The sequence below is a fragment of the Phyllostomus hastatus genome, unplaced genomic scaffold (assembly GCF_019186645.2).
Source record: "Phyllostomus hastatus isolate PE091 unplaced genomic scaffold, TTU_PhHast_1.1 phas_contig_305, whole genome shotgun sequence".
NCBI lineage: Eukaryota > Metazoa > Chordata > Mammalia > Chiroptera > Phyllostomidae > Phyllostomus > Phyllostomus hastatus.
The window spans coordinates 161,609-167,608 of NW_025333846.1; the positions used below are offsets into that span (position 1 = coordinate 161,609).

Consider the following 6,000-nt stretch of genomic DNA (forward strand, 5'->3'; position numbering starts at 1 on the left):
TAAAAAAAAGACAAAATAATAAAATGAGTTTCCCTTGCCAGCTCTTTTTGGGGAGTAAATGAGATAATGCAAAAATATTTATCTGGGTGCTTGCTATAGAGCACTCAGTAGTGGTGATCCTACACCCAGATCAAATTTTTAGTTGTGGAAGTTTTGACTGTTTCCTGATAAAGGGAAGAGTAAAGGGAACTTCGACCTGGACCAAGCTTCAACAGGCATCTTCAGATGCCAGTCTGGTTTCACCCGTAGACTCGCCAGTCCCTCCCCGCCCCACAGCGTTTGGAAGCAGGCGTCAGACGTTGCTTCTGTTTACCAGTGAATATCTGGAACCACTGAAAAATGTTGCCATCCTCAGACTTCAAAAAGCAACTACAATTTTTTTTAAAAGAAAGTGCATTTTTTAAAAGATTTTATTTATTTTTCGAGAGGGGAAGGGAGGGAGAGAAAGAGAGGGGAGGGGAGGGAGAGAGAGGGAGAGAATCATCAATGTGTGGTTGCCTCTCACATGCCCTAGTGGGGACCTGGCCTACCACCTAGGCATGTGCCCTGACTGGGAATCAAACCAGCGACCCTTTGGTTCCCGGGCAGGTGCTCAATCCACTGAGCCACACCAGCAAGGGCAGCAACTAGAATTTTTTAAAAACTGTTACCACCTGCGTTCAGACTTTACTGATTTTCTCATAATTTTAAAAGTTCTTTGAAGTAGGATCCAAACAAGACCCATAAATCACAATTGTTCCATATCTCTTAAATGTAATGTAATATGTTGGTTTCTATCTTCCTGGTTGCTTTCTGGGAGATTTCTCTGGGTGACAAAGGAGGGGTCTCCTGTCCACTAGAGTCAGGCAGTGTGTGTTCTGTGGGTTCCATCAAAGGTGTCAGCTCACCTGCTCCTCCCGTTCCAGCGTCCGTGTGAGTTTCTGTCTAAGGAGAGGCCTGGTCAGGTTCAAGGTGGACTGATTTCGGTGGGAACACTTCACAGGTGCAGCAGTGAACTCCCGTCAGAAGGCCCATGACGTCTGGTTGTCAGTCTGTCTGTGACATTAACTGACACTAATGGTGGCCTTAGTCTCATGAAGGGTCACAAGTGATGACCCTCAAATGTTGTCATCCCTTCCTCTTGTATTGGGGGGAATAATCCTGTGAAAAGAAAGCTCCCCTCAAGCTCTCTCTCAGCCACGAGGAGCAGGTGTGTGAGAGACACAGATGAACACCTGACTCTTCCCCCTTTGTGTGTCGACGTGCAGAGCAGTGAGATGCTTTCTAGCAGATGCCTGAGGGAGAGAGGGAACACATTTAAGAAGGCATTGCTATGACCCCTTGGATTTCAACGTATTTGATGCTTTTCCATTCACTGGAATTATTATTGATGCTCAAACTATCCCAGCCAGGTCCAACTGGATTCTGCTGCAGTGGCCCTCACTGCCTGTGACGAGATGCTAGTGAGTGGTGAGCACACCCGGGCTCTCTGGCTGACGAGGGCCTGTGGGCCCCACACACACGTGTCTGGCCCGGCCCTGGATTCGGTGCTTTCTCCTCAGAGCCTTGACCTGTGGTGGAAAATGGCCTCTGAAGGCCAGAGCTGGGCGCTGAGGTGGCCCATTGTCACCGGGCTCATTTGTCTCTGTGCCTTTCCAATGGGCTTCACACTACACACACACACACGCACAACTAAAAATGAGGATATTTTTAGAACAATTGGGAGACCTTTTTTTCATGTTTTACATTTTTGGTGATTTGGGTTTTCTTTTTTGTATGTAAAACTTACTGGAGATGAACAAGGAAATGACTGCATTTCCAAGTCTCTTGGACCAGTTCCTTGCACAGTTTGTCCACCTCACAAAATACCATTAGATTTTTTTTTATTTGCTTTTGACATTAGTATTTTAAAGTATAATTTTTTGGTGTATAACTAGGTAAACTCCCTACCTGGTTTCAAGATCAAACCTATGGAATCTATGTGCACCCAGGACACCCGACTTCGAGCCCCTGTCCCTGTCCCCCCACCCTGTCTCTCCCATCCCCGCACAAGGAACTTCTGTGTCGGTTTAGTTTTCAGATTATCCTGCTGTTGCCTTTTCATATATGTGAATAGTGTACCTGTTACAGTTTATAGATGATGTTCACATCCCCCTTACTGGAGAGATGGTAGGCGAACTCCACATTATTTCCTTTCTCTGGTGGTAGACACCCTGGCGGTCTCCCCGCTCTGGTGCAGGGAGACACTTCTCAGTCCTTTTCACAGCCGGCCAGTCCTTCCCAGTGTGGACACACCTTAGTTCATTCAACCCGTCATCTACTGGTGACCATTTGATAGGTTTTTGTTTCTTGGTGTTGTAAATCATGATGCAATAAATAGCTTTATGCATGATTTTTGCTGTAATTTTGGTCATCGTAGTTCAGGGATAAAAGCTGAAATGGGGGATTGGTAGCAGAAGGGAAGGTGCCCGTGGACTCTACAAGGTATTGCTGGCTTCTGCTCTGCGGGGTTGGACTGTGCTTCCCTCCTCCCCAGCCGTGCAGGGAGGACCTGCTGCCCCCATCCCCTACAACTGATTGTCAGCACAATCTGCAGTTCTGTCAGACCTGGAGGGGACAAAGAGCATCTCACATCGGAAATAGAGGTGTGAGTCAAAATTATTTTATTTACTTATTTTGCTTTTTTGTGTTTGATTTATTTTTCTCTATTATGAGTGTATGTTAATATCTTGGGATATATTCAAGGCACATTTAAATTTCTTTTTCTCTGAATGTTTATTCCCATCTTTTGCTCCATTTTCTATCAAGATGTTGAACTTTTGTTTCTGTGCTTTTCGATGTTCCTTGTGAAATAGAGAACTTCACCCCCTTGATGTAAGTTGGAAAATGGTTTTCCCATAGTTTGACATTTTTGCTTTAATTTGTCTCTGGTGTTTCTTATCTCACATTATCTGTGAGATTTATGTAATTAAATTTATTAGTCCTTTTCCTTACTCTGTGTCAAATCTTAGAAATATTTTCTCTGCCCCCCAGGTTACAAAGAACCTGTCCATGTTGTTTCTCTTATGTCTGTGGGTTCGCTTTTCCGTGTAAACCTGGAACGTAACTGAACCTGAGTGGCGTGAGGCAGTGGAGGCAGTTCCCTCGCTCCTGTGTGGTCACCGTGAGCCCAGAGTCGCTCTGTTGCCCACCTCTCTCCCCGTCGATGTGAGATGCGGCCTCGTTTAATCTGTGGTAGCACTGTAATTAAATGGAATGTAAATGGATACAGTATGAATAATTTGGTCTATTTCTGAATTTTCTGCTTGTGTTTCCCTGTTCTCTCTGTTCGTGCACCACCCCATGAGGCTGTAATCACAGAAACTTTGTGTTTGACTCCTGGTAAAGTTGGTCCTCCCTCCTTATATTTTTTCTTGGTAGTGCTGAATATTTTCTTTTTTCTTTGTGGAAATGAGCCTTAGACACTATTATTTTAACTTTAGACAAATATCTATGGATTGCATTGTTATGAAATGCTTTAAACATGAGTCAGTGTTGAATTGGGTCAAATGTCTTTTCTGCATCTGGGTAGTTTTCTTCTTCAACTATTAATGGTATGTGTTGTAATGATCAATTTTTTATATTGAACAATCCTAGTATTTCTGAAAATAAATCCCACTTAGTTATGGTGTATACTTTTCTTTATTGTTTAATAATTTAGTAAGTATTTTTGTATTACTACTTCCAAATTGGACACATCTGCAGCTTTATCTGTTGGTGAAATCTTGGTTAGCCTTTTGGATCAATATTATACTTGATTCCCAGAAAGGACCGAAACTTTCCTTTCCTTTGTGTGTGGTCAGGGACAGCTCAGGGAGCACTGAGAGAGCAGAGCTGTGAGGTGTAGGTGCGCTCCCCTGGGAGGGGCCTGGCCCCGGTGCTCTTCTGTGGGGAAACTCTGTTGTTTCTTCCCCAGTAGTTGACCTGTATTATCTCTCTGTTGTCACTGGGATCAGTATGAATAACTGACTAGTACAAAGTTTCAGGGAGGAAGGGAGGGCTGGGAATGATCCTCACTTACCTAAGCTGACCCCTTCCCCTCTCCTTCCCCTCCTCAGGGTCTTGCGGGAACCTGCACCCAGAGCCTCTTGAACCAGCATGGCCAGCCTTCAGGACAACACTCTTCGGATCGTTCTGGTGGGAAGAACTGGAAGTGGAAAAAGTGCAACAGCAAACAGCATCCTGGGGGAAAGTATATTTGATTCTAGAAAGTAGTGCCAGTGTCTGTTACTAAGAGCTGTCAGAAAGCATCGAGGGCCTGGAAGGGGGAGGAACCTTGTTGTGGTGGACACCCCAGGGCTCTTTGACACCAAGAAGACACTGATCTTCACCTGTGACGAAATCAGTAAGTGTGTCCTCCACTCCAGCCCTGGGCCTCACGCCATCATCCTGGTCTTACAGCTTGCTCGAGCCACAGAGGAAGAGTACAACACAATTAAATTGATCAAGGCTATCTTTGGGAAGCGCGCCATGAAGCACATGATGATCTTGTTCACTTGCAAAGATCTACTGGACAAAGATCAGGACGTGAGTAGCTTTGTAGGAGAGGCAGATGAACGCTTCAAAACCCTTATTGAGGAGTTTGGGAATCGCTACTGTGCCTTCAACAACAGAAGTGCAGACGAGGCTGAGAAGGAAGCTCAACTGCAGGAGCTGGTAGAGCTGATCGAGGCAATCGTGCAGGAGAATGGAGGGACTCACTTTTCGGATCCCATCTATGAGGACACAGCGGAAAAGGTAAAACGTCTGGAAGAGGCCTTGGAGAAAATTCATGCTGAGCGATCAGAAAAAGAAAAACTGATACAAGAGCTATATGCCCGGGGAGAAATAAAGGAGAAAGAAATGAATGAACAAATGATATCCCTAAAGGAAAAATGTGATAAACAAAGTAAAACTACAAAGGAAGAAGGTGAAAAAAAGTATAATTGCAGGGATTTTTAATTGGGATTAAGAGTTTGCTTGCATCCTTGTGGTCTGAGCTTTGGAAATAATGCAGTTTTTTCTTCTTAATTTAGTATGATTTGTCAATGTGCCAGAATATATATTCCAAACTTGGCTGTAGTGATTTCTTCTATCGCACCAGTTTTTCTTGACGTCTGAGCTGTTGCACCTTCTGCTGAGTTATGGGGACTGTTGCCCGCCTTGAAATTCCATGACCTCTGTGACTGCTTTCATGAGTAGTGGCGGGTCTGACTTCTGAAGTTAGACAGGGACTGTGCTGCCTTGCTCTCTGTAGTAGGCACCCTCGGAACATTGCCCACGTGCTGTGAGGAAGCCCACGTTGCCCATTGAGAGGGCCCCAGGAAGAGGACTGGAATCCTGGCCCCATCCCCTGTGTGCTCTTCCATCTGCCAGTGGGACCACCTGCCAGCCGTGCAGATGTGGGCACAGGGTAGTGGGCTCTCCAGCTGCCAGCAGAGCTGCCTCAGGGGAAGCTGCAGACAGCAAAGATGGGCCATCCCCACCACATCACGCCTAGTTTGTAGATTCATGAGAAAAATAAATGCTGTTGTTTCAAACCACTAAGCTTTGGGCTGGTTTGTTGTGCAGCAACAGCTCCCCAGAGCATCCTCCCAGCTGGTTCCCCCACCCCCACAGTGCCAACGCAGGTACAAAGTGACTGAATGGGCAAAATCAGGCCAGAACACACTGTGTAGAGTTCAAAAACTGGATTTAGGAAAATCAAATGAAAAGCCTGTGTGTGCCACATGTCAGCCCCGTCTGGAGGTGCTCATTTTCTCCATCCATGTGTCTGAGCCCGTGGGCAGTGAAGAACAGGCCTCTCCAGCAAGATGGTCCTGTGGTCCACAGAGGTCTGGAAGGTGCTAAATATCCTCATATTGTTTTCCTCTCTTTTCTCCTTAAGGGACCATCCTAACATGAAGTGTCCCTGACTGTAACTTTAAAATACACTCTGTGCCAGTTCTTTTCCTTTGTCTCTGCAGATCCACACTTTGCCCCCCTCACCCCAGCTCTGTGCCC

The 6,000-nt window shown here is 45.6% G+C and overlaps 1 pseudogene; it reads left to right on the top strand.

Annotated features, from left to right (window-relative positions):
* Nucleotides 1–2,509: 2,509 nt before the first annotated feature.
* Nucleotides 2,510–5,544, top strand: LOC123819338 (annotated as a pseudogene).
* Nucleotides 5,545–6,000: the final 456 nt, after the last annotated feature.